The sequence below is a fragment of the Panthera tigris genome, chromosome B4, assembly GCF_018350195.1.
Source record: "Panthera tigris isolate Pti1 chromosome B4, P.tigris_Pti1_mat1.1, whole genome shotgun sequence".
Lineage (NCBI taxonomy): Eukaryota > Metazoa > Chordata > Mammalia > Carnivora > Felidae > Panthera > Panthera tigris.
The window spans coordinates 6,333,918-6,357,547 of NC_056666.1; the positions used below are offsets into that span (position 1 = coordinate 6,333,918).

At 48.6% G+C, this 23,630-nt stretch overlaps 1 long non-coding RNA gene across 1 annotated transcript; it reads left to right on the plus strand.

Moving 5' to 3' along the window:
• The first annotated feature begins 395 nt into the window (after positions 1 to 395).
• LOC122240208 lies at positions 396 to 7,508 on the plus strand. Its single transcript, XR_006219593.1, has 5 exons — positions 396 to 512; positions 1,640 to 1,715; positions 3,930 to 3,985; positions 5,190 to 5,344; positions 7,197 to 7,508. It is a non-coding gene; the product is annotated as an uncharacterized LOC122240208 (long non-coding RNA).
• Positions 7,509 to 23,630: the final 16,122 nt, after the last annotated feature.

A 23,630-nucleotide genomic window follows, 5' to 3' on the forward strand; every position in this document is an offset into this window, starting at 1 on the left:
GTGTTCACGTTTGATTAAGAGACCGCGCCTGGCGGACCCGAATACACCAAACTGTTAATTGCTTTTTAAAGGAGAATTATGACACTTTTAACAAGCCACGTATCTGACTAAGCATTGTTAGGGTAGCTGCTCTCATTCTGCTGAACTGTCTAATTTTTGAGATCTGGGTCCCTAATTGCTTATAAACCATACTGTTTATTGAGTATTAACTCTGGCATGGTTGTTTATAATGGAAGCTTATTGCTTAATGCCTATAAAAAGCAGCCTCAATGAGCTACTTTGTGCCTGTGGTGTCTTCCCCTCCCCAAAACACACCCGGGCGCACACACACGCACACGCACAAGCTCGCCGAGCCACACTTCAGTTCAACGGCCGAGAGCAACAGAAGTCTGGGCAGAATTATGCAGACGTAGAGCTTAAGGAGCACGTTGCTTGGTAACCAGAAAGCCCTCCGTCGATTCACCACGGTGCCGACCATACATTTTCCTCCGTACATTACCTACAATGAAAAGGTCGGTGACCCAGTGAAATATCAGATTAAGTCGAACTATTAACTGGACAAATGCATTTAAAGTGCTCTTGTACCCTGGTTCTGTGTGATTAGTATACATTATGTTCTGCCAAGGCAAGCATGAATCATTAATATATTCGGAGTCGGCTGCTCTCTGCAATGAAACATAATAACTCAGCGCTGAGTAATGCAGCGTGCTGTGTTTATAAGATGTGGAGTCTTCAGTTAGTGTGATCTACGGGGTTGTTATTTTGTGGTCAGGACACAAGCTCGCTCGCTCGCTCTCTTCTTTCCTTTAGTAAATAGTATTTGTCCCTCTCCTATCAAGACGGGAGGAAGAAAAAAATCTTTCCCTGGAAAAACTGGTTACCTCGTGACCCGACTCTGCATGGGAGGGGGAGGGGAGAGAAACTTGGTCCCTAAATAGACGCATTGTGTGTCTACTCACTCGGTGAAGTTTCTTCCCCGCCCGCGGTTTCAAGTCTATCCGTGACCCGAGCCCGCGGGACCTGGATGGTTGAAATCAGACAAAAGCAAACAATCTCAAGGCGAAGCTCCGGTGACTTGATTTGACCCGTGACCTCTCCTTGTGTCGTTCTTCGCTGTGGCTGTGCCTCGGCGGCCGGCTGGGTTTACGTGCACATTCGCAGACCGGGAGCGTGCCCAGCTCTGCGTGCCCTCCCCGTATCTGGAACGAGAGCTCTAGGGTTCGTGAGCTCGGTCATGTGTGGGTTTGAGCTCTGCTCAGACGTAGGAGTTAAGCTTAAAGAGGCAAAGGTGACTGTTGGAACCGGGGTTCAGTGGCTGCCTGTGCCCCTCACCAGCCCACGGAAATGGCCTTTTCCGTACGAAAGCATTTCGTGGTGGGAAGGAGAAGGCAACACGCGGAGAAAGGGCTTGCTTTCCCTGGAACGGAGTCCCACCACCCACTGGGTGCCATCCTCCGAGGGTACCTAACTACTACCAGTGGGAGGCGGCGTTGAAGGAAGTGTAGATACCAGATCCCGAATCCCCCGAGTTCTCAGGTTTCCGGCTTTGTAAATCTAACACACCTCCCGTGTTCGGCCGGCTAGGAAGTTTCAGACTCCACGCTGAATTTGTCTCTCTGTAAGCTACCTTCATTTCTAGGACTGTGGCAGTCAGAGGCATTCGCTCTGTAGGAATCGGGAAGCCTCGAACCGTCTGCCTGCGTTACTCAGTTTAAGTAAGTCTCTACTCCTTTCAAAACTTTCCCTACACTTCAGGATCCTCTGGGTGAATGAGCACCCGTTCCGTGGTTATAGGCTGAACGGTGTCCCCTTCACCCCCCATGTCCGAGTCCTAACCCTCTGTCCCTCAGAATATGACAGTATCTGGAGAAAGGCCCTTGGAGGAGGTAATTGCGTTAAAATGAGGCAAGTGGATGGGACCTTATCTGACATGACTGGTGTCCTGACGGGTACAGACGGGAGACCGCTGGAAGATGGCCATCTGCAAGCCAAGAGGAGAGGCTTCAGAAGAATGGAACCCCTCGGATACCTTAATCTCAGACTCCCAGCCCCCGAAACTGGGAGACAGTGAGCGTCTGTTGGTTCAGACCTCCCAGTCTGCGGTGCTGTGTGGCGGCCAGAGATGAGGGATGCGTTCGCGCGTCCAACGACATCAGGGCACAGAGCAAGGGAAACAAAAGCGTTGAGTCAGGTGTTGGCCTGCCCTCGCTGTGCTCCAGGGCAAATGTCACCCGTGGACAAAGGTCTGTACTCGTGTGATTACTGTCGAGAGTGAGCGAATAATCTGTAGTTTCTATCTTGGCTACGAGGCGGAGTAAGTCAAGGACCCTGCCGTGCCATTTTGTCTTCTTTCCCTTACGTTGGCACCAAGGGCACCCATTTGGAAGAGAATGCCGGTTTGTCTGTCTGGGGCATGCGTGCGGGGTTCATTCTGAACTGAAAAGGAGACTGAGGGCCAAAGGCAGGGGCTGGGCTGGGGAACCAGCATCCATCCAGCTAGAAGACATACACAACGAGAGGGAAAGGGAACCCCAGCAGGCCCTTCGAGCCACACGTCTCCGTGCAACGGGGGCCTCAGTGACTCCTGGTAACACGCAGAAGTGAGGCCATAAAACAACACAGTGTATTTATAAGGGCAAAACAGCTCAGAGCCTGGAGCCCGCTTCAGATTCTGTGTCTCCCTCTCTCTCCGCCCCTTCCCTGCTCGTGCTCTGTCTGTCTGTCTGTCCCTCTCTCTCAAAAATAAATAATAAACATTAACATGTTTTTTAAATGTAAAATAAATTCATTTCCCATTTCATGAGAAAATGTGCTGTCCTGTTTAACGTCTGTTAGCCCCTCCCGGATCTCCCACAGCCGTCTCCTCTGGTCCGTTCTGGTCCTCTGGCCGTGGCAGCCCGCAGAGGGCAAACTGGTCTACCATCCAACAGCACATGTAACTAAGATCTCGGAATAGCCCATGGGGCGTCAGGGAGAGCACTGGCTTTGGAGTCCGGAGGACCTGAGTCTGAATTCTGTCTCAGCCCCTTTTAGATTGCGTGACCTGATCCAGCCCAGCTCCTTCATTCACCGCCCGAGAATAACAAGGCTCACAAAGGGAGACGCCCATTCAAGCAATGCAGGGTTCTACCTCTTTCCTTTGTGGAGTAAGGGTTACCCAACAGGGCGTCAGATGCTTCTCCTTTACCTATTTCATCATTTCCACAATGCTGCACTATGTATCGTTGGGCTAAAAAAATGCCACCAACATCTTCTCTCCCATGTTTTCTTGGGGATTATTCATATTGAAAGCATTGAGGACAGGGGCACCTGGGTGGCTCAGTCAGTTGAGCGTCTGACTCTTGGTTTCAGCTTAGGTCATGATCCCAGAGACACGAGATCAAGCCCCACATTCGGCTCCACACTGTCACTGATTGGGATTCTCTCTCCCTCTCCTTGGTGCGTGGATGAGCTCTCTCGCTCGCTCGCTCTCTCAAAATACGTAAATAAAACATTTTTAAAAAGCATTGAGGACAGCACATGGTAGGTGTTCAATAAATGTCACCAATCTGGAATAAGTGTCAGCAGTCAAGAATAGTCGTGAAGAAAAAACGAGAGAGCCGAAACCTCGACCCAGCTCTGGAACAGACGTGAGAAAAGGGGAGATTTTTTGTTTCTTTGTATGTCGTATTAGTTTCTTTTAGACATGCAAACCCTCTTTGCAAAGATGCAAATGAGCCATCACGTTTGTTAAGAGCCCTCTGTTCAGGTTCAAAACTGCCCCCCAGAGTTATTGTTTAAAGGGTGCAGACCTTCCGTCTTGCAAGGTGAAGAGAGTTCTGGAGGCGGGCGGTGTGACGGCTGTCCCGTACAAGCTTCCGTCACACCACGGAACGGCACACCCTCATCATGGTCAAGACGGTAACGTGATGTTCTGTGTGTTTCTCCAGAATGTAAAACAAACCGGGAAGAAAACTCAGCCATCCAAAGTTTCAGGTGCGCCAAGGTAAGTAAGTGCCAGAGATGTGATGTGTGGTGCTAGGATTGTAGTTAACGATACCGTTTGTGTGCTTGACGTGTGCTAAGAGAGTAGATCGTTGGTGATGTCCGCCCTCTGCACACAAGATGGTAACTGTGTGAGCTGATGGGCACGTTAACTCGCTTGACCGTGGTGGGTATTTTAAAATGTACACGAATATCGACGGCTCAGTCAGTTGAGCGTCCAACTTCAGCTCCGGGTCATGATCTCATGGTTCGTGGGTTTGAGCCCCTCGTCGGGCTCTGTGCTTACAGCTCGGAGCCTGGAGCCTGCTTCGGATTCTGTCTCCCTCTCTCTCTGTTCCTCCCCCGCTCGCACTCTGTCTCTCTGTCTCTCAAAAATGAATGCAGATTAAAAAAAAATGTTTTAAGTGACCTAAAACCAGAGCTCGTTCTGGCAAAGTGACAGTGTCCCCACATTCCCCAATTCGGGGCCCCAGAGACACCCTCTGGTTAGGGCCATGTCTCAGGAGGGACAGTGAGGGCAGGATGCACCCTCTCTGGCAGAGGAGAGCTGGGGTACAGACCCTTGGCACCTGCTTCATAGGGAGCCTGGCAGGGTGGGGGTGAGGTACCTACCATGGTGCCTGGGGCTGGCCTACCCCTCATCTCACAGGAGGAGGTGGTCTCAGGCTCCACTATCCCTGCAACCACCACGGCCCCAGCCCCTCGCCCAACGTGGCTCTTCTCGCACCCCCAGTCTGCGTGACTCCAAACAAATCACTGCAAGTTTCTTACCCTCAGTTTCTTCCTCTGCCAAATGGGCACAACCCAACAGAATGACCCCAGAAGGCCATCGATGAGATAACTCCTACGCTCCCCTCGCACACTGCCTTCAAGGGCCCCATCCTCCTCGAAAATAAACAGCTCCTTGCCCCAACGTGGAGACCTGAGTCATGAAACACTTGGGCTTGCTCCCCTGTTATATGGCCCCCGTGAGTCTCTGTGCTTCCTCTCTTTTGCTCTCAACACGCTGGAAAGTATTGCCTTAATGCTCATATTCTCCATTGGAGGTTAAATCCACATGGTGCCCTTGAATTCGTAGTCACTGCTCCGTACCCAGGACCCAGCATGGGTGGAGGTGCTCTATAAATTTTTACTAGGTGACTGACTGGCCAATCATATGGAAACCTAGTAGATTTCCATAGTTCTAAACAAAGGCTTCTTTGTAGATTCAATTGGCACTTTGCTGTAGAAACACCTCTGAACGGAAATCAGATAATCCACGTTCTACCTCTTGGTGACCCTCCAGAGGAGATGCAATTCTCTCCTGTCTCACTGCACTTGAAAGAGAAAAGAGTTCCGGGCGCCTGGGTGGCTCAGTTGGGTAAGTGTCTGATTTTGGCTCAGGTCACGATCTCGTGGTCCGTGAGTTCGAGCCCCGTGTTGGGCTCTGTGCCGACAGCTCAGAGCCTGGAGCCTGCTTCCGATTCTGGGTCTCTCTCTCTCTCTCTCTCTTTCTCTGACCCTCCCCTGCTCCTTCTCTCTCTCTCAAAAATGAATAAACATTAAAAAAAAATTTTTTAAAGAGAAAGAAAGGAGATCAACCAGGTGGTCTGTGACACCTGTCTCAGCCCTGCACCGAGAGTCACAGGTATTTGATAATTTGCTAGCTTGCGCAATCCACCGCGTGATCCTTTACAGAACTAATCCTTTTCCCTTCATGAATCCAAAGCAGCTTCGTATGATGTAAGTGCCAGGTTGTAGACAAGCCTCAGGACGACAGGGCAAAGAGGCAGGAAGGCAAGGACGATTTAGATGCTCCCACAGGAAAACCAAGACCAGAACAAGCAAAGGGAGTGGGGTCCTCCATCGGCAGAGAGACGTTGAAATGAAGGTGATTTCTCAGATTCCCAAAGAGAGATGGGGACGCAGGAACCCCACAGGTGTCTCGGCGCATCTGTCTCCTTGGAGTGGGACAGACACGCTGTCTTTCAGACAGAAATACAGATGGTACGATCTGCTTTTGCTTTTCAGAAAGTTCCCCCTGAGCTGTAGAGACGGGATCTACATTCTATCATGCTTCCCTAAACTAACACACACACACAGTCACATTCGCACTGATGGGTACATAGACCCGCCAAACGTAGCTTCGGTCTTCCGAGGGAAAATAAGTCGCAAACTTTTTCACTGTTTTGCCCTCAAAACCTCGTGTCACAGGGCTTAACCAACAGCATCACGTCTACACCAGAATGGGGACAGTAGCTCAGCCCCACTGAGAAGGGGTTGCCTTTTTCTCAGCCTCATCAAGCACTGAGGAACTTAAGGGAGGCACACAGTCCTCAGTCCGCAAGCCACACACTGAAGTATCGTGCCCCACGTCGTGCTTTGTTAAAGCTCAGCACGTCGGCGCAATGGTGGACAGTCAGAAAATCTTCACAGGAATGTGTGAAATGTCTTCCAAACAAAGATGAAGCTATATGATGGTGAATTCCAGGCTAAATACAAAAAGCAAAGGTTTCAAGACAAAAACACACAAAAAAAGAAATTAGGACAAAATGGCTCTAGTATGAGCAAAAATGTGCAATGGTCACATTAAATATATATCTAGATATAGATATAGATATAGATATAGATATAGATATTCTTTTAAACTCCGTCTCTCTCCACCTGGCCTCCCACATGATTCTTTGTAGTATTTCAAGCCTGCCCACGGCCCTTTCCCACTCACTCAACCTGTCCCCACCACCCTGAGCACAGCTTAAAGTTTTTGAAATTTGTGGTTTTCCATTTCTTCTCTTTTTTCTTTTTTCTTTTCTTTTATTTTCTTTCTTTTTTCCTTTCCTTTCTTTTCCTTTCCCCTCCCCTCCCTTCTTTCATTCTCTTTCTTTCTCTCCCCTCTTTCTTCTTTCTTTCTTTCTTTCTTTCTTTCTTTCTTTCTTTCTTTCTTTTCTTTCTTCTTCTCCTTCCTTCCTTCCTTCCTTCCTTCCTTCCTTTTTTACCTGTTTCCCCCATCCCCTCACTCCTTCCCCTCTGGCAACCACTAGTTTGTTCTCTGCTCTTGAGAGTCTATTGTTTTTTGTAAGCTTTTTGGATATACATCTTGGCATACTTGTCTACTTTTTTTTCTGGGGTTAAATTCCTACATTCCTAAATCCCTGGGTCAAGGGTGTGCATGTTTTAAAGTCGGAAGGATAGCGTCCATAGACCTCCAAACCGATTTATACTCTCACCCACAGGACAGGAAAGAACCAAGCACCCTCCTGCCCAGCAACTCTGCATAGAACACAGCGAAGAAGGAAATCTTAAAAGAAGTAGAATTTCACCCTTTGTCCAAATTATGCTTTTTGACTTTCCTTGAAGAAAACACAACAAAAATGAAAACAAACTTGTTCTGCAGAGTTGGAAACTCCCTGAACATGGGGAGATCACAAATTATGGCAATAATTAAAGCTGTTCCTCTCCTGCATAGAAGTCTCCGCGGCTGAGCGTAGACGCAGAAACAGTGAAACAAAAGAGGATTTTTAAAAGTTCTCCTGGTGTTTCCTAAAGCGTCCTCACATGCTGTAAGTGGATTCATCTCATCGAGTTGTCATTGCTTCCAGCACATGCTGGGTGATCAACATTTGTCCTCAGACCCTGGCCTTTGCTGCCACGGGAGGTGTCCAGAGGACGGGCGCATTAGCAGTCTTATTTATTTCTGTAGTTCACTAAATTGGACAGTAAATCCTCATAATTTACAATGCAAGAGGCTAAGAACAAAATGTGCTTTGAAGCAAATGGGCTTTGAGTTCATATTAACCAAAGGCTATTTTAAAAACCACAAGGCATGGGAGCCTCGGTGGCTCAGTCGGTAAAGCATCCGACTCTTGATTTCGGCTCAGCTCATGATCTCACAGTTTCATGAGTTCGCGGCCACGTCTGGCTCTGCAATTCCTGGGGAGATAACTTGAAAATGACTGCTAGTTTCTAGAAGAGTCTGTGTGCTCATCCAGCAATAACCAATGAAGAATATAATCCTATGGCTGATACAATATCTGTTAAATGTTGGAAAAGGTGTCTTGGGGTGCCTGGTGGCTCGGTTGGTTAAGCACCATCTTTGGGTCAGGTCATGATCTCACAGTTCAAGCCTGAGTTGGACTCTGTGCTGACAGCTCAGAGCCTGGAGCCTGCTTCAGATTCTGTGTCTCCTTCTCTCTCTCTGCCCCTCCCCTGCTCATGCTCTCTCTCTCTTTCTCAAAAAAAACATTAAAAAATGAATAAAAATGGGGCCCTTGGGTGGCTCGGTTGAGCGTCTGACTTCAGTTCAAGTCATGATCTCACAGCTTGTGAGTTTGAGCCCCACATTGGGCTCTGTGCTGACAGCTCAGAGCCTGGAGCCCACTTTGGAGTCTGTCTCTCTCTCTCTCTCAAAAATAAAGAAACATTTAACAAAAATTTAAAAATAAATTAATTAATTAAAAAATAAATTAAAAAAAAAATAATAATAAATATTGGAAAAGGTGGTCTCAATGAAGAGGAGATAAATTTGTGGAGGTTGAAAAGTCAAAACAATAAATAGCCCATGGATAGGAGTGAGGAGAAGGCAGCTTTTGTCTCAGTGTGTGTGTTAGTCAGGGTTCCCCAGAGAGGCAGAACCAATAGGGGAATAGAGGAGATACATAGATAAGAGGAGATTTATTACAGGAATTGGCTCATGAGGTTATGGAGGCCAAGAAGTCCTACAATCTGTTGTCTACAAGCTGGAGAACCAGGTATAAGTCTAAGTCTTAGTCCTGGAGTCTGAAGGCTCAGGAACTAGGCGCCCCAGTGTGTCTGAGAGCAGGAGAAGATGGAAATCCCAGCCCAAGAAGAGAGAGAGAACCCACCCTTCCTCTACCATTTTGCCGTATTCGGGTCCTCAAGGGATTGGGTGATACTCACCCACACTGGTGGCGGTGGGTCTTCTTTACTTGGTCCACCAATTCAAATGCTAATCTTTTCCAGAAATCATGTATTATCAGCTATAGGGGCATCCCTTGGCCCGGTCCAGGGGACACATAAAATTAACCATCACAGACTGCGTGTCTGTGTCCCTCCACAGTTCACATGTTGAAACCCCAGTCCCCAAAGTGATGGTATTAGGAGGCGGGGCCTTTGGGAAGTGACTGGGTCATGAGGGTAGAGCCCTCATGGTGGGATGAGAGCCCTTACTGGAGACTCCAGACAGCTTGCTTCCTGCTCTGCTGTTTGCCGTATGAGAACACGACACAAAGACAGCCATCCATCTGCCAAGCAGGAAGAGCCTTCTCCAGAACTGTGAGAGATGACTGTTCGTTGTTTACGCCACCGGGTCTAGGGTATCAGTTACAGCAGCCTGAGCTGAGACAGCAAGTTAAGGTTGCCATAGCAATTAGAGCTGGAACAGTAAACTGCCTGGCAAAGAAAGTAATCAATGAAGTTAGGATAACTCTCCTGCTCCCCGAAACGACCCCTGAGCTTTCAACGGCTTCACACAAACGTGATGTCTTTCTTGCTCACAAAATGGCCTGCTGTTGGTGCTCCTGGTCAGTGAGTCCTCTCTTTCCATGTCATGACTCAGGATCCCAGGCTCTTGCATCTTGCCCCACTCGCCACCAGTGCTTCGAAGTCCTCGGCTTCCATTCGGCGGAGAGGAAGCACAAAGGGAAGAAAATGCAAGCATTTTTTGGTAAAGATCCTGGCCACGTTGCTTCTGTGCACATCCTCCCGCAATGAAGAATGACATGGTCCTGTGTGGATGAAGAGACGCTGCATGAGAAACACAGGAGCCCCCCCACCCAGCCTCCTGCCAGTGACAACTCCCTAAGGAAGAAGAGAACATCTCTTCATCTCCATCTCCTCTGAGATGCCAGATGTCATCTCCACGCTGAGTCGGAAGCCAGGCTACCTGAAATCTGTGTTCCCTTCCAACGAAGGTTCACTTCCACTACATCAACAGATAGGTATCGTGTGCTAAATGAAAGCACAGTTCTTCTCTACCGCAGAACGCGTCCGACACCAAATGGGTGTCTTTTTATCCCAAACTTTTTATCCCTACCGATTAGCCTACTCTCCAGACACCATCATTCAATACAGACACCATCTAACCGGAGCTAGTACAGCCCCACAGGTTAAGGGCTCAGTCCTACAAGACTGCCTCCCACTTCTGACACCACTTACAAGTCCTGGCCTCCTGTACTTATGATCAAATACCTCAGGGCTTCCTAAGAAACCCCCCCCCCACCCCTTTGGTGTTCGGTCATATGCTAGAAGAGCTCACAGAACTCCAGGAAACACTTAACATCTACTGGTTTTTAAATAAAGGATACAGTGCAGAAACATCCAGATGGAAGTGATGCATAGGGTAAGGTATAGGGGAGGAGTGTGGAGCTCCCATGCTCTAGCCAGGTGCCCCAGCCCCCCAGCACCTCCATCTGTTCACCCAGCTGGAAGCTCTCAGATCCCATGGTTTATGAACGTTTAGGAAGACTGCATCCCATAAACACGACTGGTTATTAACTCAACGTCCAGCCCCTCTCTCCTCCCGGGAGGATGGGGGTGGTTCTGAAAGTTGCAAGTAGAATGGAGAACTGAAAAGTGAAGGAGAAAAGTATCAGGAAGGGGAAATAGATTCTGTTTCATAATTAAGTAAAAGAAAATAATCAGTAAGTCGACGGCCCCAAGGTCACAATTAGGAGATTGAGGTACTCTCTAGAGAACTACTGATAGAGAATGTGTGATCAAAGTACCTACTCTGTAGTCCTGTGTGCGACAATGAAGTAAGAGCTTGTGTGTGAAACTTTTGGTGCAGGACAGAGTAAGCCCTCAGTAAATGCCAACTTTTATTAATGCTGCCAACATCCAGGGAAAAGTGTTGACTCTTACTTTTCCTTTGGCCCATGAAATCTCACAGGTGTGCGATGTGCGAGAAGCGGGGCAGGACAGACAGGGCATATCGGAAAAATTAACTCTACACATAAATCCAGACAGACTTGCCTGCACACATCCATACTCGTGCGTGAGGGCGTGTCTGTTTAAAATGAAAATAAATGGGTCACAAGAGGCTTGGGAAATCTAATTTGGCCACTTGTTTGCAAGAATATTGCATGACCGATGTCAGACCTCTTCTAGCCCAGGCCAGTGACAGGTTGCAAAATTGCAATCCATTCCCTCTGTACGTGAATTCCCTTTGGATTTCCAGCTATACGAAGTGATCTTCGTTCTCAATCCCCAGACTGTATCCTGATACTGCTACACAGCTATGTACGTGTATATCAGGTCTGGTCACATTGTGAGGCACACGGCTCCATTGGTCCCAGTGAGAGTGGAGGCTGGTCCATAAATGGGTCTTCTCTAGTGATGCCAGTCAAGGCCAGAGGAATGTCGGGGAGGTTTCCTCAAGCTCTACATAGAAAGACAGAGAAGGGGAGAGTGCATTCCTCTGCCTGTTGACTTGTCACATATAAAGGCTCCTATGGTGAAAATAAGACAGCAAATCCAGATCCTTAACAGAATCCCCAGAATAGATTATTACATGCATTTCAGAGATAAGAGCCCATACGGCTTCTACTCGGTAGACCCAGCGTCCCTTCTGTTTCTGTCTGCATTAGAAAGGGTAGCTTTTGGTTTTCCAAACCCAACATGCTAGCTCATGTTCCCAGCAACTTAAATACTGCCTCTAAGGAGGGAAATACATGGCTGGCTTCTTCCATGTTGCCAAGATCCTCTTACCAATCATACTTCCCAGTTGTCATGGGCTGCCCGTGTTCCAGCAAATCTCCCCGTGCAGCCAACCCCCACCCCCATGGAAGATAAGACCTAATGTATACTTTGGAAAGAAACAGTCTGACCAAAGTCAATAAGCCAAGTGAATAAAAATATCCTTCCAACACTCTGATTTCCTGGGATGGTAAATTTTATGTCCACTTGGCCAGGCCACAATGCCAAGATTTTGGGGAAAACATCATTTTCTTGGTATGAAACTTATTGTCAAATTGGTTTCCATACAACACCCAGTGCTCATCCCAACAGGTGCCCTCCTCCATACCCATCGCCCCCCCCAACCCCCCATCAACCCTCAGCTTATTCTCCGTTTTTAAGAGCCTCTTATGGTTCAGCTCTCTCCCTCTCTGTTTTTTTCCTTCCCCTCCGCCATGGTCTTAAGTTTCTCAGGATCCACATAAGAGTGAAAACATATGGCATCTGTCTTTCTCTGTATGGCTTATTTCACTTAGCATCACACTCTCCAGTTCCATCCACGTTGCTACAAAAGGCCAGATTTCATTCTTTCTCATTGCCACGTAGTACTCCATTGTGTATATAAACCACAACTTCTAGGACTTTGCCCAAGGGATACAGGAGTGCTGATGCACAGGGGCACTTGTACCCTGTTTATAGCAGCACTTTCAACAATAGCCAAATTGCAGAAAGAGCCTAAATGTCCGTCAACTGATGAACGGATCAAGAAAACATCATTTTGAATGCCTTTATGAGTGTGTTTTTGGGTGAGATTTACATTAACACTGGTGGGCTCTCAGTAAAGCAGATTGCCTTTCCTGATGTGGGTGGGCCTCGTCTAACCAGTTGAAGGCCCCAGTAGAACAAAGACTGACCTTCCCTGAGCAAGAAGGAAGTCTCCAGCTCAAGGCCTTTGGACTTCATCTGCAGCAACAGCTCTTCCTGGAGCTGAAGAATATATATTAGGACTACTGCATTAATTAATTAATTATAAGAAAAATAGACAAATATTTTCAATTTAACAATGATTCCATTCTTTCCCCCTCCTAATGGTACTGCTTACATAAAGTTCAAGGTCTACTCTCTGACCCTCTGTGATGTTGTAGAAAGCCAGTTTCTTTTTTTTTTTTTTTTTTAATTTTTTTTTTAACGTTTATTTATTTTTGAGACAGAGCGAGACAGAGCATGAACGGCAGAGGGGCAGAGAGAGAGGAAGACACAGAATCGGAAGCAGGCTCCAGGCTCCGAGCCGTCAGCCCAGAGCCCGACGCGGGGCTCGAACTCACGGACCGCGAGATCGTGACCTGAGCCGAAGTCGGACGCTCAACCGACTGAGCCACCCAGGCGCCCCTAGAAAGCCAGTTTCAAGTTTACTGGACCAAGTACTTGGAAACCTCCTCCGCTTTTTTTTTTTTTTAATGGCTTGAGGCTTTTTTTTTCTAGTTTTATTGAAGTATAACTGAAAAGAAAATTGTAAGAGGTAAGTGTGCAACATGACAGTTTGCTACGTATACATGGTCAAAGGACTCCCCCCGACCCCCCCACCCCCCCCACCCTTCCCCACACCCCCCCCCCCACCCCCGGCCCCTTGGGTTAATTAACAGGCTCATCACCTCACATCCTGCCCTCCCTTTTATTTCTGGTGAAAACATTTAAGTTCTACTCTCTCAGCAAATTTCAGTTATACACCACAGTGCTATCAACTATGCAAGACTGTTTTAAACGTTAGGGGATTGAAGTATTCAAATAATTGTTTTCAGGAAATCGTTAGGATGACAGGTTAACTTCCACGTTGGCCTGGGGTGAGGGAAGCTTGGGCTTTGCCTCCCCCGGGACTGAGGCTGGAGTCGGCCCCCAGTAGGAACTGACACATTTTCCCTTCCCTTACTCAGAAAGGTTATTGGTCTCAGCCTCGGAAGGGACGGTTCTGTGTTCGTCGGGCCTGAGTGTTACCCCGGGAACTTTTCAGGCACAGATGCTCAGTCCCTTCCCAGTCCTACGCAACCAGATCCATGGGCCAGGGGGTGCTCAGGCCGCGCCTTTGCTGGGAGGTGGGCGGGCCAGGGGGTGCCCAGGCCGTGCCTTTGCTGGGAGGTGGGCTGGTAACTGGGGGATTTGGCCTCCTCCCCCACCCTTATCCTTTCTCCTCTGTCTCTTTCTCCTCTTACACCCTCCTATTCCCTCGTGTTCTCAGGGTTTCCTCTGCTCCAGGGCTGTGACAGTTAATTGCATGCATCTCAACTTGACCCATTCGAGGGATCCCCATAGGGCTGATAAAGCATTATTTCTGGGTGTGGCTTCCAGAAGACATTATCCTTCGAGTCTGTAATTTGAATAAAGATCGAGCTCCCCAGTGTGGGTGGGCCCCACCTAATCCGTTGAGAGCCTGAATAGGACAAAAAAATGGAAGGAGGGCGATTTGTCCCCTCTGCTGGAGCCTGAACATCCACCTGCTGGCCCCGGACATCACTGCCCCTGGTTCTCGAGCCTTGGGACTTGGACCGAGTGACAGCTTTCCCGGGTCTCCAGCTTGCAGACGGCAGAGTGCCGTGTGGCTGCTTCTAAGATCCTAAAGCAGCAAGAGGAAGGAGATGGGTTCTGCCCACAGGCTAACTCCCGCCCCTCGTATTTCCCTCTGTGTCTGGCCCTTTGCATCTGCGCTGTAAGCCCACCTCAGAGAGCAAATGCAAAGTCAGCAAATACCCAAATCCCCTTTTCTTTCTAACCCTCAGGCCAGCTTCTTCCAATCCAGTGGGTTTTTTTTTTTCTTCTACCTTTTCTCTCTCTTCCACCATCAAAACCTGTGCGCGGCAAAGCAGCAGAGCTCAGTGCTTGCAACAGCTTGATGGGAATTAACTCATCCAAATAGTAACAGAGGGACTCCATCCTTGCTCTTCGGGAGGGATTCTGGATGTGTTTTGTAGCCAGCTGTCATAATAAAGTTGCAGACGCAGAAAGGCCCAAATGAGGCCAGGTTCCAGAGAAGTTAGATAACGAACATGAAGAAATATCCCATCTCAAGCTCTCACACATCAACGAAGGCTCTGATTCCCCTGGAATTTCCCATTAAAAAGTAAACAGCATTTTTACCGTAAAGACTGATGTCCAGGTGAAGGCTGTACTTATACAGAATGATACTCATTCAAGAGGCTTCCCATCCCTGTGTTTGCTAATTCCCACGGTGCTGTGACATTTAAGTGTGTGGATACATTACCCTTCCTTTTCATCAGCGAGGTAATAGCATCAGGCAGGGCGGAGGAAATGCCGCACTAGAGATTTTCCAGTCTCCATACGGGAAGCTGAAAACGGTCTTGTCACAATTCATCAAGACCCTAAGGAATATCCAGGGGACGTCCAGCTGCAGGTGGGTCTTAGGAAAATTCTAGTCGGCCCTCGCGGTCCAAAAAAGTGTGAAATGCTCTGGAAAAGGAGGTCCCTCTTTTTTTGCTTCGCAAGTCATTGACCTTCACTCTGTGGGTATGGAGATTAAATGCAATTAAGTGGTCCAGTTTTCAGAGGCTTCTGGCCTGACTTCATCACCCGCTTCTCAAAAGGACACAGAAACAGAACCGGGTCTTGGATACATTTCTCAGGGTGCCAGGAGATTCCACTTCAAGAAGGTTCATCTGGATGCACTTGAAAAAATGGGGAAATAAGGAGAAACATCGTGCGTTGCTTCCAAGGTCTTGTCTTTTTTTTCTCGGTTTCTCCCCGCTCTCTGAGTTTTTTGACCAGGTTGTTTGTGTTTCACGGAGTTGACCTAAAGCCAGCCCTCCTGGGATTGCTGGTCACTGCACTCCAGGGGGCAGGCCACTTACGGGCTGTTCTGACTTTGAACTTGAGGAATGAGTCTTGGGGAATCTCTCCAATGAGTGCTGCTTTCCACTGCCACAGAGTGCCTCTGAAGGCCACCGTGGGGTCGCGGGATGCTGAGCAGTGGGGAAGCTCGGCCACCTTCTCTTCCCACCAAGGCCACGCCGAGCTTCACGCAGAAGCGTAAAACGGTCACGCGTATTGGGGTTTCTGATACCTTTTCCTCTGAGTCTAAACGACTTCGAGTCTAAACTCTGAGTCCAAGCAGAGTTTGAACACCACTAGACTACCATCCCTCATCACTGTTCCTCTTGCCATGAGTGCGCATTCACATACTGTTATATTCCGCTTCCGGCTTGTTCCGATGCCATTATCTGGGGTGAACTGGAGGAGAGACTCAAGGGCAGAACTGGCCGATGCTGGGGTTGCATTGCGTCCCCTAAAAAAGAGATGTCGGAGTCGAAGTGAATGAAACCTTGTTTGGAAATAGGGTCTTCACAGAGGTAACCGAGTTAAAATGAAGTCACCTGTTGGGCCCTAATGCCACGTGACTGGTGTCCTCAGGCAAAGGGGACATTTGGACGCAGAGCTGAACACCGGGAGAAATGCCCTGCAAGCATGAAGGCGGAGGTGATGTATCTCCACGCCCCAGGACGCCCAAGGTTGCCAGCAAAGCACCAGAAGCAGGAGAGAGGCCTGGGGCCGCCCTGCCCGCACGTCTCCGACGTCCAACCTCCACAGCTATGAGGCAGCGGGTCTCTGCTGTTGAGGACGCCCACGGCGTGGGGTTTTGTGATCGCGGCCCTTAGAAAACAGGGACAACGGTCTGAAACATAACGGCATCTACTTATCACAGTGGCACCTCCTGAGCCGGGCTGTGAGGGAAGTAATGCCAACCAAAATGTTGAGTTTGAGTGTTTCTCGAAAAAAAAAAAAATTCCTCAAGTGCGATCGGTTTTGCGTCTCTATCACAGCTCCAGATAGTGCGGCCAAGTCCCCGAGAGGCCGGACCGGTGCAGTTCACTTCCGGGCCCGTATCAGGAGACCACTGGGCGGTCACAGCACGTGACATCAGCTTCTTCTTCATCTTCAGACATCAGCTTCTTCTGTCCTAAAAGAGTAATCCAGTCTTCCCCGCTCACGAACTTGAAAAGATTTCCCTCTCCTTAGCCCGTGGCGTTAAGGAAACTTTAGGTGGGGACACCGACCTCCTTCTCCTGCTCTTCTTCTCTTCTTTCCATCTGCACCCTACAGGCTTGGGTGCCATTTCCTGTCCGACTCCTTGGCCTTTATACAGGCTGCTCCTCTCTCTGCCGGAGCACCGTTTACACCCTCCCTGCCCCCATCTTGCTAAGCACCGCTTGCCATTCTCCTCTCCAGTAGCCACCCTCTTCTCCAGGGAGCCCCCTCTGACCACCCAAGACTCCGATCTCCCTCCCACCTCCAGCCTGTGCGTGGTTCCAAAGAGCTTCTCAACTCAGGGTATTGAAGGCATCTCTCTCCCCCACTGGACTGTCAGCGCCTTTGTGTAGGACATGAGTGTTGCTCCCCACAGGTCCCCAGTGCTTGGCGCTCGCCCAGCACAGAGAAGCTTCCCTGTGCATTTTGTTGCACAAGTAAAGAAACGTCATCTGTAGAGTAGGCTATTCCTGCTCTGGCTAGACGGTAATTAGGGTCTGAAATAAGATACTGGCGGAGATAATAGCCAGGGATCGATCTGAGACATGTTTAGGATACAGAATTGTCAATATTGAGTGACAGGATATATGGAAGAATGGAGAACGGAGTTGGCTTTCTGGGTTTTCTGACTCGGGTTAACTTGTGGATAATAAAATACGAATGAATGAGTGAATAAATGACTGACTGAATGAATGAGTCCTCCTAGTAAGGCAACGTGGTGGGGTAGAGATGTTGGGGGTGGTTAAGCAAGGCTTAGATGTTAGAACATCTACACTCTTAGACCTCTCTCTGACATATACAGGACTTCTGGCCATGGGCAACTCAAGCCTTGGCCCAGTTTCTTTATTTGGGAAACACAGAGATTTTTGAGTTGACGATATTCCTTTGAGTTTCAGCGTCCTGCCTCTGTCTTCCTTGCAGAGGGATTTCGGGTCTCAGTGACCTTCAGTACAATGGAAGAGAAAGCTCTCCTCTAGGTACCTGGGAGTCTCTCAGGATACAGGCATTCTCAGACATAGTTTGGGGGTCCCATAAATGCATAGGCTGACCTCCACTCTCACAACAAGATACTTTGAGAAACGTGCATCTAAAAGGCAGAGCTGCATTGAGACCCCTCGCCCAGCAACGCAAATCTCCACCTCGGGCTTCCGAAGGAAAAGAGTCAGCCACCACGAATGCTGACAACACAAACCCTGAGTAGTGATTTGTGTTCTCATCTGCTCATCCTGAAGGGACCTGAGATGTGGGCTCAGGAGATGACACCACACATAGCCAGCATGACCTTTTCTTAGGAGCTGCACAGCCGTAGCACGTTGGGGAAGAAAATTCTACACAGGGTTTGCTGTGAGGGTCTTTTTCAGAGCACGTTCCCACAGAAACCCCTCCTAATGGGCAAAACACGGAGACACGAGCAACAGGCAGGAGGCTCTAGTAGGTGTTAGTGGGCTGCAAGGCAAGGCAAGATGGGAGTTTCTAGAAGGAAAAAGATCTAATTTGTAGGGGACGGGAAAAGAGTCTCTTCAATTCAGGAATTGAAAATAAGAGATGTGAAGCCATCCCAATTCTTGTAGAAATGCAGTTTGGTGAAGTGGATAAGATCAAGGGTTGAGATACTCAAACGAGGTTCAGCCACCATTTAGCTGGGTGACCTTGGACAAGGGACTTAACATCTCCCGACTGCATTTTCTCATCTGTAAAGCGGGGGAAGTAACAATGCCAGTCTCACGGGGATGTCATAGGATCACATGAGATAAAGGTGGTCAAAGTGCTTAGTACAATTATCGACAGCCATAAATCCTCAATCAATGGAAAGGGATTATACTTTATATAATCAGTCCAAGGGTCTAAGCAGGTACAACATCATCCTTAACCTGAATCCCTTTTTTAATGAAAAACTATATACACTTTTCTTGGCTTTTGACTGTTGCTCCTGGATCTGCAGAACCCAATATCAAGAAGAATGCTTTCTGAAGTTCAGAGCACTTTGGGGGACAATGGAGCAGAGCATTTTTAAAAATTCAGAACATATGGTGCCATAATGTTTATTCTTGTTGAACTGTCCCTGTAAAGAACATTGAGCACTAAGGATTGAAGAGTAAATGAATTATTCACAATCACATGAAAATCTATAGACCGAGAAACTGTCTTCCGTTGAACACCATCGATGCCTTAAATTTAACCAGCGGGGTCAACCGCTTCTGAACAGACACATTTGCATTTTATTTGCGTTGCCTGTTCGATATGGGGCAAAGATCCCAGGTACGTAACGTGAGCCACGGATTTATTCTGAAGAAAACAGTAACAAAATTACTCCAGAGAGCATGACCCACCATGAGGCAATTCCCAGAACTCAAGGCCACGGCTATCGTTTGGAGAAGAGGCAGACTCTGGCTGCACCCTGAAGACAGTAAATGCCCCCACCCCCCCGCCTCTGAAGAGAGCCGGCTGTGATTCTCATTCAACGGTTCGTCAAGGGAAAAAAGAAAAATCCATGCTGTACGAATTTATAGACAGAGTTTTCACTGAGGTCAATATTATTCTAAAACCATCTCAAGGTTTTGTTAAATGCGTGTTTGGGCAGAGTTCCTCTCACTGATGAGTGGGGAGGCTGAGCCCCATGGCCACGTCCCGGGGGGAAGAGAGGGAAAAGGACACTTTGCGGATTTCTGAACACAATAGTACACTGTCAGGTTCTAAATAAATACGGAAAGCAATTTCCTGGTTACTTAAGTAAACCAGGATGGGGAAGGAGGTGAGAGGGCCCCCTTTCCCAACTTGAGCACGACGCATACAAATCCTCGGGCTTGCCACATGAATGTCCGTGTGGACTGTGTGGCTGGGTTGTTAGCGTAGAGAAGACACAACGAGCTATTTCCAAAGAACAGGTACAGCCCCTGTAGCCCAAATCAAGTGGGGAAAAAACCGGGATAGAAAGCATCCTTAGTCGGTAATGAGGACCGGCCACTGAAGGCTTCCTCCAGGACAGCCACGTGGCACGCAGGAGGAAATCGGGAACGTTTTTTGTCATACTTTATCCTGTAGATGGAGTTTCAGTCATCAGCTGTGGAATTCTATCGAAAACTAGAGCAGGTCACAGAATTGTTAGCAGAGCACAGGAGCCTCAGGGTTCTAGAACTCGGTGCTTTGGTTTCTTCCTTTGGAAAAGGACCATGCCTTCTTAGCCCCCACCTCGCAGGACTCTGTTGGGATTCGATGCGCTCACAACGCTGCTGCCCGGCACGCAGCAGGGGCTCTCTGGTCTGCCAGCAGCTGTTCGGGTGATCGCGGCTCCGGACCCCATCCTGGGGTTGGGTCTCAACCTCTCCAAAGAGCTCACCAGAGCCACGGCCACGGGTCCCCAGACTTCAGAATGTCATCAGAGCGTAGCAGTTTCCACGTGCAATACTGTCATAGGATTGCCTGCTTCCTATTTTGGTCAAGTGAAGAATTATAAACAAAACTCCATCATCTCATAGGAGAGAAGCACTTAACCAGGGAGTAAAGAGCAATTTCTTAAACCGAAGGAATGGAGCTTCTCGATAAACTCCTACTTCCCTTCCTTGTTTGGCTGCACACAGTGAAAATCTGGCGTGAGCTTCAAGAGACCCACAGCCCCACACTTCGGATTTATGGGACAGGATCCCACACAAACAGGCTCGGGGAAGACACAGGTCATGCGGGTTCTCGGACATGCCCGGATTAAGCCTACTTTTGCCTATTTGTATTTCGTCCTGAGACATGTTTTATATCACACAGGAATCTTATATTCTAGGTTCCCTAAGGGTCATTCACCTCAGAACCCAAGAAAACCAAGAAAGGATGCCCAAAGCAATTAGAAAGGGCAGCTATAAGCACCAAGAATTAACAAGCAGCACATCATCCAAACCTTCTCTGGGTTTGCATTTGTCTCTTACCTACTTATTTGGACTCTTTGGTGGTTCTTGTGCTGAAGTGAGCCCAGGGTTATAGGGCTTCTGGGGAACATCCTTGGGCCACATCACCCATGCACCTGCTAGGTCCTCTGCCCTATTCCAGGCACGCACAGCCCATGAGGGTCCCGTGCCCGAAGCAAAGCCAACACAACTAACATGGAAGAAAATATGCAAGGGGCAAAAAACCCAAAAAGAACAGAAGGAAACAGACCAAGAGGTGGCTGATAGGCACCGGGACGGAGAGTGATTTTTCTTGTACTTTTTTTTAATTTCAAAATTGTTTTCAATGCACAAGGCAGTCTGTACACGTACATGGAAGGAAGCGTGTGGGTTTTGTAGTAAGACAGACGGGGGTTGTCACTCGGAGCTCTCCAACCTCGAAGAGATGATTCAGGCTTTTTGAGTCTCCGTTTCCTTATGCAGAAACTCGAGAACATTAATAATTCCTAGGCTGCCGGGTCTAGAAGGGATTTGGACCAGCATCTGGGCACCTGGCAGCTATCGAATAAATCACACGCCTCTCGTAGAAAACACAGTTTAATTCTGTAAAATGGCTACGTTTCTTTTCTTTCTTCAAGGCCCACTTGATGCTGACTCGACTAGCAAGTTTAAGGAAATTAAAAACCACACAGGAAAATTAAGGGTAGATACTTGGTCATAAATTACCAGGTGGTATGGGGGTGCCTCGTATGAGCTCCCGTCACCCACGGGATGTATCCACCATGCACAGGCTGGTAAGGAAAGCTAGCAGTTATCAGGGGAGTCAGGCAGCTTTAGTTAGGCATCCACATTGGGTCAGATGGACACTGACCACGGAGTCTCCCACAATGGCTGTGAAATGCTCCTTGCTTTACCCCTCCAATCTCTGCCGTGAAAATCACTGCTCCCCACCATTATTTGTAACACCCGGATGGTCAGCTCCTACCATTTCTGAAAATGGGCCCATATTTATCTCGGTTGAGTTGGAAATTTTCTGGATGAGAACCTTATCAGAATTGTCACCAGTTCACCTTATTGCCCTGGAGCAAATCGGGAGACTGAAAGCTCGGGTGGGGTAGGTTCCCAGGAGTCCTGAGAGCAGAGTGTCGGGGGAGGCCGGCCAGCAGGACTGGCCATGCTCTCACCACGCACCTTGTCGCAGGGAGCCAGCCATGGTGAGATGGCCCACGGCGGACCTCAATCGCTTCTGTCCGCGCTGAGAGAAACACTTCCACTCGGTGCTGCGATGAATCCTGAATTCGACTCGGGCGATGCTTACTTTCTGTCTTTCCCAACTGTGGATCTGCCTTTGCAACAGAGCAAGAACTTCCTGTGTCCGCCAACTTCCCACATGCAAATAGGGCCAATCCGGCCTTGCCATGGAGACCTCAGGAAAATACAGCAGTGGTACCACTCGAAACCACTCTTCTGGAATCATCTGACATTGACTGTTCAACTGCCTGTCCTGAGAACACCACTGAGGCTGTGAACAAACAAACAAACAAACAAGAAGAATCCTTTTTGTTTTGGTGGGTGGGGGTCCCTGCAACTCCTGAGGTAGATGAACCCGATGTGGATCCACTCAGCTGAAAACACATCACAATTTGTACAATTACAGTTTCCTCTTCTTGGGCTGTGAAGGTGTCCCCAGCTAAGCCACTTCCCCTGACGATAGTTGTAGAGATTCATAGAACCCTCCCCGGTCACAGAGGCATTGCTGGAAACTCAGTACGGGTCTTAGTGGAGGTGAGGCACAGAGAAAGAATGACCAATCTCCCTTTCTACTCCAGGCATCAGCACCTTGAGAAAAGAGCTCACTAGGAAGACGAGAGGAAAATCCAATTTCCAACTTTCGGTCTTTCAGCCACAAACATGGACAGCGATTTCGGTCATTAGCTTCTTTCAGCAATGCTGGAACCATTACTGTAACAGAGTGGCCAAGGGGGCATCCGGATCTCCCCAGAAGGCGCTGCGGAAGTAGGACTGCTTGCCTTTCAGAACAATTACGGGAGCAGCCACGTTGGCCATGAGAGAAGATGCCGTCTATGAAACATGGTCTTCAACCTGTGCCGGGGAAGAGTCTGGTTCTAGTGTTACTTTTTTTTTCTGTTAGGATGAAAGAATATGGTTCTTCCTGGCTTCTGTAACATAAACTCCCCGCTCGATTGTAGGGGAATTATTTGCTCACAAAGAGCGAGAGCGGGGTTGGAGCCAACGACGTTTTGTTTTTCATTTTTGGTTGGCAGTGTCTTCCAGCAGATTTTGCGAGCACCGGAGTGTGCCCGGGAGAGCTGGTACGATGCGGTGATTAAGACGGGGGTTTCGGAGCATCAGTCAGCCCCAGGCGTGTGAGCCCAGGCCTCGCCTCCTAGGAGCTGCCTCTCCCTGGGCAAGTGCTTTAACTCCTCTCCACCTCCCTTCTCGCAACTGTGCGATTAGTGCGGAAGATCCCCATCCCTGCCGCTGTCGGCAAGAGTCCATGAGTTATCCGGGGCCCCTGACGCATGTCAAGCACTCAATAAAGAGCAGCTTTTATTACCGTTATAGTTACAATAGCTTGCGTGTGCATGGTGCAACAGCGGTCTCGCAGCATTCCAGCCCTTGGCAGCCTTCTGCGGTGGGTCTTCTCAGCCAACACCTCTAGAGGGTGGTGATGTGCAGTGCCCTGTGCAGAGGGAAACTGACCATCGAGGATGCTCTTCGAGGAAGCCCTTCCCTGGGAATGCTTCTGGGAGCTTTGATTTGTTCTGTCCGAGAGGTCTAGAGGAACACAGGTTGGCGACACGATTCGTGTCGAATCCTTGGGGAAACAGGTGGTGTTTCAACGAAAAAATGTTCACATTAACAATAATCATAATTGGAGCTACTGTAACTGAAGGCCTTCTCTGCCACAGGGTCTTCCCTACAACAGGTACTGTACCTATGCTGTCGCTAATCCCCACCATAATCTTGCAACGTCGATAACGCTTGTCTTCATTTCACAAGTGTGGAAACAGATCTCTAGAGGTTAAGGAGTTCTCTTTTTTAAGGATG